A 12,649-nucleotide genomic window follows, 5' to 3' on the forward strand; every position below is an offset into this window, starting at 1 on the left:
CCGGGCCGCCCGCCGCCGCCGCGCGCGCTCATTCCGTATGCGCCACGCCGCCTCCTGGTTGGCCCGCGCCGGGTGGCGCGCGGGGCCGGGCTCCCGCGGAATGGGGTTACTACAGGTCACCGGCGCCGGGGGGCGGGGCCTGCGCCAGGGGCCAATCGCTGGCGGGGGGCGGAGCCGCGTCAGTTGCGCGTTGTTCCGCGCCGCGGCCCCAGCGCCTCCGCGCTTGGCGGGGAGCGGTCGGTGCCGGTGCCTCCCTCACGGAGCCTCCTCACGGCCCGGGCCCGCCGCTGACCCGCGCCCGATACCGCCGTTAAAGAATGCTTTTTGCCAAGTCTCCCGGTCAGAGTGAGTGACCGCGGCAGCGGAATGAGCGCGCTCCGGAGCCGCCCGGCGCGGGTCGCTGCAAGAGCCGGGGCCGCGGCAGGGCCTGAGGCCGCCGTTCGGGCTTTGCCGGCTCTGAGGGGTCGCCGGAGCGTGTCCCCCGCGGCAGCTGCTGCAGGGGTTCCTGCCCGACATCTCTGCTGGCAGAGATCGCTCACGGCACAGCCCCCTGGGCAGAGCTGGCGTCGCCTGGAAAGGTTCTGGTCGGTGCTGCTCAAGGCTGGGCTCCTCCTTAGCAATTCCTGAGGATCTTTTGTCAATAGCGACTCACCCAGGCCCTGCAAATGTTCCTTCAGAATTAGAGGTTTTCATTTAACCGGTGTAACACAATACTGAAACAAAACAAATGAGCACCTGCCAAAGAGAAGCGAAATAAAAACAAATGGGAAGAAGGTTTCAAAGCCCATGGGGAAGCTTTAGTTCCTGCGGGTGCCGGCGTGGCCTCTGCGGTGGTGACAGCCACCATTGTCACAAGGGTGGGTTTGTTTGGCTCCCCTGGCCCGGGTCAAGCCCCTGGCGCAGCAGCCCGGGGCTCTGAGGGCGCAGCAGCCCGGGGCTGCTTTGGGCGCAGCAGCCCGGGGCTCTGAGGGCGCAGCAGCCCGGGGCTCTGAGGGCGCAGCAGCCCGGGGCTGCGAGGGCGCAGCAGCCCGGGGCTCTGAGGGCGCAGCAGCCCGGGGCTCTGAGGGCGCAGCAGCCCGGGGCTCTGAGGGCCCAGCAGCCCGGGGCTGTGAGGGCCCAGCAGCCCGGGGCTGTGAGGGCCCAGCAGCCCGGGGCTGTGAGGGCCCAGCAGCCCGGGGCTGTGAGGGCCCAGCAGCCCGGGGCTGTGAGGGCGCAGCAGCCCGGGGCTGCGAGGGCGCAGCACGTGGCGAGGGGAGAGCAGCACTGCAGAGCTGAGGGCACGGGCCGGGACACCGCCGTACCCAGACCATCGGCAGCGAGCTGCTTTGAGCCGGCTGTGAGCTGTGCAGCTGCCACCGCCCATGGCTGGCTCCTGTTCCTCCTTCCCCTCACAGACACCGCCTTTCAGGGCAGAAACACTCTTTGCAAGTCCAGTCATCTGCAGAGTTACTCGAGTGGCAGAGAATGTGTTCACCCTTGCTAAAAGCAGATTAACAGGATATATACTTGTAATCCAAAGACCAACTAAGTCAGTCACCTCAGTTTACTGGAAAAAACACTTCCAAGTGTTTAGAACTGGAACACAGGAGATGGCTGCTGACTGTTCTGAAAAGCAGGGGAACATTATCCACAGGAGTTATCTGAGCCATAAAGGTCATGAGCTGCTTGAGCAAAAGGGATGCTACCTGAATTATGGGTAGGAGTGTGGAGACATACTTAAAACAGTTGCACAGTCACTAGGAAAAAGTGAAAAAGGTTAAACAGACATGGAAGGAGAAGAAACTCAGTTTTCAAAGATGAGACATGCAGACATTTGTGCAACAGAAGGGAATCAAGGCATTATCTGCCAAAAGATTTACTAATGTTGGTAGAGACAGAGTAAACTTAATAAATTCGTTGGGAACATTAGCACAGGGAAGAGTCCTAGATTTGTCTTACACCATCTTTCACATTTCTTTCAAGGCAAGGAAGCTTCAGGATAAAACTACAGAAGTGATTTGATGTAAAGGAAGATGGGAGATAAAGCACTGGACAGCACAGAGCTCATCTCCTCAGCATCAGATCTCAGGTTGAGCCCTCTGCTCTTATTTATTTCTGGGCTAGCACCAGCAACTGAGCCATAAAACACCTTGTCAAAAGCCTCACTTTGAGAAATGCTTGGAATCTGTAACTTGAAATTAAATATTATCCTTATTAAACTGCTAGATCTGAATACTATCAAGTTTTATGAGAAGGAGATTTCAAAGAAACTTTAACTTCAAATACAGATTTGTTGTAAACTTTGAACTTCAGCCTCACCTTTATTACAGGGTGCATCAATTTAAGTTTGCCTGAACTTTTCAGTCATTTGAAATCCAAACACTAACTGTGTAACTGGTTGGACACAGCTATTGGCTGCACCCCTAACAGTTCTCAGGGCAAATGAGGAGTTGATGGCTCCTAATTCAGCTCAGCGTCAGAAGAGAAACAATAACTGCAGCCTCCAGTGATAAAGCAACTTCAACTTTACAAACACCTAAGGCTTAAGAAATTATACATATATACACAAACAAAACCATGCTGATTTAAAGATTCCTACATGTATGCAGTATTTTCACAAGGTTCTTCATAGATTCCTGATGTTTACATAGAGCAGAAGTAAAGCTTTTCATGATATCAGAGATATTACCACACCTTTTGCTTAAATGTAGATTTTACAGGGCAGGGCTTTGGAAGATACTGGTGTCATGTGTTACTTTAGCACTTTTCTTGCATGAGCCTACACTGAGTATCCCATGGGGAAACCAAAGAATGTGGGGATAGATAGTACACATAAGAGTCACCAATAAAATGAGGGAGTAACAAATGTTTGTAATTGGAAATTTAACCTGCACAAGGCACTACACTAGGGACTGTGGGGGACAGTGGCCTTTCCTACACAAGTTGTGCATAATGATAGGAAATTGAATAGTAGCTTATTTATATTTTCATTAGAAAGGCACAAGAGCACAATTGAAGGCAGGAAAGAAGTAGTTGTGTCACCCTAGAGCATTCAGGCAGAGAAGGAGTATCAGGGAAAACTTGCATGGCTGTTCCTAACCACATTCATGTATTCACAAATTCTTGTTTGGCTTGGTTCTTTTTGATTTCCAGAAGGAGAAGCTCATTGACTATTCTTACGTTCCCTTTTAAAGAGTTTCAGGCATGCAGTCAAGGGGAAAAAAAACATTGCCATATGTTTTGTTCAACAACAGAGAATGAATAGCAAGTGGTAAATAGCAGGGAAGATTGCAAGAGATCTTATGAAAATACTTATTTGGAAGTTAACTGACTCATCAGGAAAGATAGCAGCAGCCCAATGTTGTATTTGGCCAATTCTAGCGAATATCCAAGGGGAATTAATAAAAACAAAACCACGAGCCACACAGAAAGAGGAGAGTCTATGAATGGGTAAATATGTGTGGAAGGTTGGCGTTAATCTTTCATGAGCAGGCTGCTGCCCACCTCTTCTTGGGAAGAAGCTAAAGGGGGAAAACCCAGCAGTGTCACAGATATAACGGATGTGGGAGCTTTTAACTAAAAATCCTTGGAGGGACACAAAAATTAGGAGTACAGGACAGTACCCGTGTTTAAAGTAAAATCAAACTGACTTCTTATGTGAAATAAAAACCATTAAAGAAGGGTTTGAATGGGACAAAGCTCATGCTCTCCACAGAATATATTTCAGTGTATGCCTTCAAAACTATGAAAAATTAATGACTCTAAAATTACAAAACTGTCTTCATGACTCATTAAATAATTGAATGCTACAACTTAATAGAGTGTTAGTCTAAATTAAACTAATTGTAACTAAAGATAACATTTTTTAAAGTTTGCTTAGAACTTATTTTGCTTTAGTTACAAGCAATAACCTGTTCAACAAAGGGATTCATATCCATGATTGTTTTTAATTAAAGACTCAAACTGATGCTGTAATAATTTATATCTAAAGATATAAATTATGCCTGTTAGTGTGGCATTTTGAATGCCTTTCTAAGCATAGAGAGGGCTGAGCTGCTATTGAAAGGGCAGGTAGAGCCAGCTGGGATGCAGGTTCTGGCAGCAAAAACAGCTTGTGTTCCTGAAGTGATCATTCTCACAGCTGTTAATTTTGGCGTGTTGCTTTAAAAGATGGGAAAACATTTCTAGACCAAGCAACATGAGGTTACAATGCTAAATAGTCCTCATGTACGTATCAGTACATTTGACTCATTTTTATCTGTGAAGCTTTTTGTTTCCAAATAAAGAAACAAATGAGTAAGTTGCTAAGATTAAATTGGAAAGCAGCAAACTCTGGCAACATGCCCCAGTGATTAATTATTTAGTAGAACACTTGGTCATATGGGCATGCCCAGAGCCACTTTTCACAGAGAGATTGATGACATTAATAATAAGGTGACTGAGGGTATAGTGGAAAATTTATCACCACTTGACACAGCTCAGCTTTGTTAATGCTTAAAGTATTTCTTTACATTCCTGGCTTGTATTTTCTCATCCTACAGTTCTGTTACCAACCCACTGTGATAAATCAGAGTGTCATTCAGGTATTAATAGGATAACCCCACAAACCTGAAATTTCTAGTTAGGGGAAAGCATGTAAACGGGTTGAATCTGTAAAACAAGCTGCAAGGCACACTCGGCAACACTGCCACACCCTGGAACTGCCATGCCATGAGAAACTGTGTCACCCACGGAAAATCAGGGGAAGGATTAAAAATAGAATTTATTTCTGCTCCTGAACTTTCTTGCTCAAAAGCTGCCTGTCATTTTCTAGGCCACTGAAATGTTACAGTGGAGCTGAGTGTCAAAGGCAGCCAAGAGGAATCAAATCATCAAATGGTGTCTCAAACCTGCAGAAAAACATTCATCCCTATGGGCTCCAAAGACAGTGGTATCCTGAGGATCTCACAATACAGTTTAATCACCAGATAGACCATAAAAACATCCAAGCCCAGGCCTATGTCCATGTGTGAGCCTTCCCCAGTGTACCCCAGCAGCTGCCCAGACTGGGCTTCCCCACGCCTGCTGTGTGCCCAGGTGTTGCTCCTGGGCGTGGATGCAGGGGCCATGCTGCAGCCCAGCCCACCACCACACCTCCCACCTTGGTGCAGCACAGGTTTAAGAGTGCTTCTTCATTCAAGCAGCACTGGCACAGAGCCCTTTCGCTTTTTAGACCACCCTAGTAAGACTCAGCAGGTTTGTCTGGATTACCCTGTGGGCACCTGGTATTTGAGAAGGGTGGAGAAAAGCCTCTTCTCAGGACAGATCTGCTTTCTTCTGAAATTCTGATTAAATAAACATGGTAAACAAGTACTGTTACAGATAGAAATGGCACATTATAAACTCAGTAACATGACAGTGAGTGGCCAAAACAATCAAAGACTGCTTTCCTGGTGTATCAGGTGAAGGCTGCAAAGGCTTGCAATAGTTTGCTTTTATTCAATGGGCTTTGTTTAGTCAACTACTGTACAATGTTTTCATAAAACAAAACTACTTTGCTGTCTAAGGCTTCAACCAGAAAACAAATGTGGCCAAGGTTTCCAAAACAGAAGCTGAAATTTGGGTTCTTGTGCAGGAAGGATGTTTGGGGTTATTTGAGAAAATTGAGGTAAACTACCACATCTTTGGCAGCTTGAGAATTGCCATGGCTTAGGTGGGTGCCCAAATGTACCCAAGACACGTTCTGGGAGAACATCCTCCAATTATCCTGTCTTCTGTACAAACCACCTTCATGGTGGAACTGCCCCTCACGGTTGGGTGTGTAAAAGCCAAAACTAGAGTATACACTTTAAAAAGAAAGATATTGCAATAAGTTCCAGATCTGTTGTGCAAAAACCAACTGTTAATGTTTTGTGACTCACAGACTCCAAGGTGCTGTTAGTCAGTACACTCAGGGAATGACTATTCAAACTGCATTATGATTCATGCATAAAGCTGATTTTGAATTTGGGCTTGCTTACATCCTCATAGTTGCATCTGATTTCACTTTGGGATAACAAATCAGTCACCTGAAATTTAGTCAGCAAAACTTAAGTTCAGTGAACATACTTGGATTTCCTTTGTAGTGCAGTACAGCAATGCTTCCATAAAATTGTCAAAAGAATGCCTTTCAGTGTGTTTTATAAAGAAGGAAACTTCTTTCTTCTAGCAGAGATAAGGAAAGGAAGCCAAAGCCATCCCAGTTTCAGTAAGTTTAACTAGAGAATTCTTCGAACAATCAGGGCTGTAGCAGGGGTGTCTGGTTTGGCAGGCTGAGCTGATCAGGGCCAGGCTTCTCCTGCTTGGCCCCTGCAAGGCAATGCTTTGGGGCTTGTTCTGTTTAGTGCCACTCGCCCACCACCCTTCTGCAGAGCACTTTGGAGACACTACAGCTATGGAGTAGCAGACATGTGCCAAGCAGGAGAAAAAAGTGAACTATTTCCTTAAAAGCTCACTTAGGACATTTGTACATGTGTTAAAACAGGGATTATTTAGGGGCTTACATGTCCATGGGTTCTTCTGGGAAATGCTGAGCTGAATGTCAGATCTGCTCAATTTTATATTTTCAGTGTTCCTTACTAATTGTACCAGACAGTCCACACAACCTAATTTGGAGAGTGAGGGTTCCCTGCTTAAGGGAACCCTCACTCTCCAAATCACTCCTCAGTAACAATAAAATGAGGCTCATTTAAGTTTTGGCTGATGGACATACTCCTTTGCTTCATTGCAATTCCTTAGTGATTCAAAATCTGATATCAAAAACAACAGACTATGAAACACAGCTTCCCTAGCACATAGGTTTTATATGCATAAGAAAATAATTGTATGTTAAATAAAGTAATTGCCAAATTCAGTACTTCAGTAATAGTACTTGCAAAATTCAATACATTTTAAGGCTATCCCACTGAAATACTAGAGAAAGAGATCACTGATTAAAAAAAATCTAAAGTTAAATACTAATATACTTTTGTACACTAACTTTCCATTCTATACCATGAAAACATATTAAAAACATATTAGAAAGCATTAGAAACATATAGAACTGAGAACTCACAGTAACAGTACAACACACTGTGATGTACTCACAGTACAATCAGAAAATAAAAAGAGAATGTGCATAGGATAAAGGCAGGAGGATTTAAGAGTATGGTCTCATTCAGGATTTCAGAGCTGAAGGTGCAATAATGAAAGTATGATTTTATAATCCTCCTCCACCTTGGCATTATTCTGAAGTAAATCTATGAAGGCATAAGGAAGTGAAGGCAGTGTGATCTCTTTGCTGATTAAAGTGATCCAACCCTGAGTTCAGATATAGGGTGGTCTGGGTTTAGGGAAACTAGGCCAGTGGTAGCTGGGAGCACATGGAGCATTCATCCTCACCTGACGCAGGAAAAGTCTGAGGATTGAAGGATTAAGGGAGACAGTTTATGCATGAGGAAGACTACCACCACACTCGCTAAACAACACACAGACCATGATCTGCATTGCTGCAAAATGTTCACTTCTCAGCTAATGGAACTTATGTGTGTCCCTCAAGACACTGCATTCTGCACCTCTTCACTCCTCTGATATTTCAGAGACATGAACTTTCATAAGAAATGAACATAAACTATATACAAGTGTGTAACAATTGGAAACAACAAATGCTTTGTATGTGCTATGAATGTTTTTTAAGGGATATCTCCTAAATGTTTCACATTTGAGACCAAAACCCTGCTACATTCATAGGTGAACAGCACAAAGAAGTCTTTTATTCTGAATGGTGAAATGCAGCTTGAGCACAAGCAGCATTTCCTCCTGAATCCTGATGCTGTACCTTTGTGGAGACAGCCCACGCCAAGAAGCTGTAACACCAATCTAAATAGCCGTTAGCATTGGCAGGAAGACAACGAACATGAATTTATCCTCACACAGTAGAAATCCCTCACAAAATACACTTGGGGCTGGTGTTTGCCAGCCCGTGTAGTTACTGGGCCAGTATGCTCAGTCGTGGGTGTGGGCTGTGAGCAGCATTGTTCTCCTGTGCTGTCAGCCAGCACCCCCACGGCACAGGTACTCAAGGGACCTCCTGCAAACACACATTCTGCGTGTTCAGTACTGTAAGTTCCCACACACACCATCCTGGGGAAAACTCAGCATTCTTTAGCTGGAGATCACCCAGTTACTCACTGTAAAATTTTTAAATTGTATCTGCACTTTGCTTAGTGCAATTTGGGTTGTTTTAAAGGCATTTCGTCTCATCTAATTCTCTACTTGAGACAAAAGCCTGGAATTCTAAATCACAGTCATTAGCACAGCTCACCAAGGTCATAATCTCACATAACCTGTTTTGCTCCTGGAAGACAGCTCTGAGGGCTCGACTGCATGCACTGAGTCAGCTCCCTTTTCTTCCAGAATAGGATGTTAACACAGCAGCAGCATTGCTTTTGCTTGAAGTAAGGTATTGCTGTTCACCAGGGAAGGGTTTGCAGTAATTGCTTCTTATGTAAACAGGCAGAAATGAATGATGTTTTCTGGAGACCTAAATAAAAGTCTTGTTAATTATTTGCAAAGGTGCATGAATGTAAAATCTCAAGCCTGATGAATATTGAGTCATTACACACTTAAAGTTCTATTTCATCTCTTATGTTTAAAGAATAAAGCAATGGTGTTGTATTATGTGGATGTCGTAGAAATGCCTGCAAACTATGGGGCTAGTTTATTGTCCAGTATTCTTAGAATATATTAGAGCACAATTTTTTCAAGATATTAAGGCTGCAATAGACAAGTGGATACTCAGCTGACACTGTAATTACTGTGATATAAAGGTAGTGGTGAATAATGAGTGTTGCTGCTGAAAGTATATTGTGGAATAATGAATCAATGTGTGAAATCTGGCTGTCCTCAAGATAGGATCAGCCAGAAGAACTGCCAGTAGGTGTTATTTGCTTTGTTCTATCTAGGCAAACAAAACATGGTACAAACCATTAAGAACCCGTATTTATTAAGAAATTTACTTTAAAATGTTTTCAACTCTCCTTACTACTTCCTTATTTGACTTGTGCAAGGGATACCAGATTTTATAGCAATGTTAAGTTTCCTCTGACTATCTGAAAGGACAAAACTCCTGGAAAAAAGACGTTTAACAGTTCTATCTTTATTTCTAAACTTAACAGCTTGCAAAGCTAATCCATGAAGCCTTTTATACTTCTTTATCACTCCATCCATTCCTTCCTCAGTACCCAGCACTGGAGGTAACAATCAACCAACATCACAGTCACTACACCATGAAAGGAGCAGTTATTTTTTAAGTGAGAAAAAATCCAGCTTGCAGTTTGATCTTAGAAATTCATTGGTATTATGCTGCAAACACAATCATGCAGTGTGGAACAGATCTACACCCCATCACCCTTATTTAATAATTTGATATTTTATTTAGTAATGTCTTTTGCCTAGAGGAATACTAAACAGCCACTTTCAATTTTAAGGAATCAAATGATCTTCCAACCTCTGAAGACACCACTGCCAAAGCTCTTCTAGCCCTCACTGTCTGTCTTGGGGAAGCACACAGTTTTCCTATGTTTCATTTGCCAGAGACAAGTACAAAAGAAAAACTAATCTTCACCTTAAAAAATCCCAGTAAAACGTTGGTGTTCCCATAAACAAAGTCTGAAATTATGACACTCTTTGAATCCAGAAGGATGAATCTTAGATTTGCTATTATCATTTTAAATTTTTTTCTGTAGTGCAAGTAAAGTTTATTTAGATTGAGGCTTGCGGTGGGGCTTTCAAGAGACACTTATTGCCTACACAACCCAGTTCTTGGTTTAGGACATATATATATATATATAGTCTCAAAAAAGTCATGTTTGAGGTGCCAGCTGCAGGGCAGCCCAGCTGTGGCCAGCTGGAAATGCAGGCTGGAGAACTGCCACTGGTATGTCAAGAAGATATTGTATTTCAGCAAGAGCTCAACAAAACTGGCACTGGGGAAGGGCAGGCCAAAACCCAGGTAATCCTCCTGTTGAATTAAATGTTTGGGTCCCCTGAAAGTTCTGATTTTTCCCTTTCTGCAAGAGCTGTAGACATCAAGTACAACTTTTTCTGGAGCAGGCTGTTGGCAGCATGTAACTCAGAACATCACACAACCCAGCTGCCATAACCCCGCTCTCCATGTCCCCAGAGCTTGTTGTGCTAAATGGAACACAGCCCTTGATCTCTCAGCAGTTGTGCTAGGCTAACATCAAAGTCTAGCAGCTGGCAAATTAGAATGTGGGACTCCAGTCACGAGGAAAAGGCCCTTTCATACTTGAAAAACAACAAGTATACTTCTGCTGCCATGTAACAGAAAACATACTTATGGTTAGATACGTGGTGATGAGTAACAAGGATACAGATCACTGGCTCTTGAGTGCATGGAAATGTGTTCACATCATCCAAAATGCTGACAGTGCCAGGATTCATCACTTGCTTTTAGTGACACCTCCCTCTGCATGCTTTTATTTATCTATCATGAGCTAAAATTTCAAAATGTGGCAGTACAAGCTAGGTATGGGTGTCCTGAACTGACAAGTTATTCACAGAAAGCCAGATACATATAAAAAGTGGGAAGTTCATGCATGTGTATCCTGTTTTGTCAGCACTGCTTGTGGTAACAGCCTCTCTACCTGACAGGTTTGGTGATCACCTCTCATCAGCTGCATTCCAGGCCCCTTAGCCTGGCCAGGAGGTGGCTGACAGCTTCTGCTCAAATGAGACTAGCAGGGGAGTTAAAACTGAACCAGCTTCTTCAGGGCTTGGTGGCCCTGAGCAGCTCTTGATTTTTAGTCAGTCCTTCAGTGCATGATGAGGATCACAGGACAGTGGGCCTTTGATGTCGTTAGCAGCGGTAATTCTGGGACCTGCAACCAGTGTTGGCAGGATGACAGTTCTCACTGGGATCATGGAGGCACTGCTGCTCCCCAAAGCCAGTTATTTTAAGTCACATCTAAACAAGGAATTATCAGCTTAAGATCAGCCTTTCTCCCCTGCAGGTTCAATTAGATTCAATACTTGGTAACTGAAAGGCAAAATCACATCCCTCTCACTTGAGCCAGACTGCTCTTGCCTTCAGTGGGTGTTGGCTGCTGCTGAACTGAAGAATTCACAGCCTGGCCAGAGGTATGTGGGTAAATACCTGGGAGGCTGACATGCCCTTTGTGCCTGTTGGCTTCAGCAGAGGCACAGCAGCCTCATTTCAGACACTTCCCTGCATGCCAGTGCCTGACATCCTGCCTGTGAGAAGGCAGGTGACTCCACACCATTTCTTGTACCACCTGCCTGGCACCACCACGCTTTCTGGTGGTGGCTGTTTGCCTTCTCTCTTACTCATGTCCTGAGCAAAATTAAACCAGCACACCACCAGAAACTACCACTGGACTCTACACTTCACAGCCTGCCCCATGCATCCTCCTTTCCCTTCCTCCCTCCATACTCTGCATTTGCCGTGGGTGTTTGCTGCTCCAGCCATGGTGTACTTGGTGGCAGCACATCTGCACCAGCAGTCTGCATCACTGCTATAATGCAAGCAGAGACTAAAAGCCCATTGCAGACAAGATCTTAGAAACATGAAGGGGCTTGCAAAAAGGAAAACAAAACAAAAATGCTCTTAACACATCTATGGGGTTTTTTCCTCTGAAACTGTTTTATGAGGTTGGGTTTCTTTAATTTATTTCTAGGTCCTTATGCAATATTACTGCCCATTAAATACAAAGATTTACATACCAAAACAGAAAGACATACTGTATTTACTAACAACCAAATCCCAACACCTTTATGGGTTTCCAGACCCAGCTCAGGAAACCTCTTTCTGGGCTGTAGGGCTAAGCACCAGCCAGGTGCTGACAGACATAAAGATACACCTGGGCAGTGATGGCCAGCTCCAGAGTGAAGCTAGGCACTCCTTTTGCCACTGCTGCATCAAAACCAGCATGAGCAAACCCCCTGCCCCCACAAGTCAGAGCATCTCTGCTAACAGCTGCTGGATAGAGACTTCACTCTGTATCCAAATACCTCTGGAGTTGAGGAGGCTGCAGATCCAGGGGTGGCTCTCGTGTCCTGCTGAAATCCATGACGTTGCTCCTTAGCTTCCTTGCAGCATTCCTGGCCCACATCTGAGCTCAGCTCCCCCCAGCTTCTCCTCCAGCGTGCGGGGCTGCTGAGAGACCCCACTCAGCTGCTGTGCCCTCAGCTCTGCTCACCCCTCTCAGCTCCTCCAGCTCCTCTGGCTATGGCTGCCTTTCCAGCCAGATTTCTGGAATGATTCAGCTCAGGGAATAAACAAAATGGAGTTTCCTCCCTGGGGGAGAGGCATGAGCAGCAGGTGAGCAGCTAGAATACCAGCACCCTGCTGTCACAGCCAAGACTGTCATTACCTTACACCACATGTAATTAAAGCCACAAATCAGTCACACTGAATTCATTTGTTCAGTCCTCATTCACTTGCTTTTAGTGGAGGGGAATCATTTGAAAGCAGCTGAAATCATGGCATCAGGTCACCTAACTACACATGGGTTTCAGCTGTGAAGCCAGACTCCAGGTATGTATTCTTCAAACATAAAATCAGAAAACCTCTGTCAGATCCCTTTTCCAGTTCTTCATGCCTATTTCTTCTGTTGCAAAGATTTGTTTGAAA

This window comes from Onychostruthus taczanowskii, unplaced genomic scaffold (assembly GCF_017590055.1).
Source record: "Onychostruthus taczanowskii isolate IOZ18803 unplaced genomic scaffold, ASM1759005v1 scaffold45, whole genome shotgun sequence".
Lineage (NCBI taxonomy): Eukaryota > Metazoa > Chordata > Aves > Passeriformes > Passeridae > Onychostruthus > Onychostruthus taczanowskii.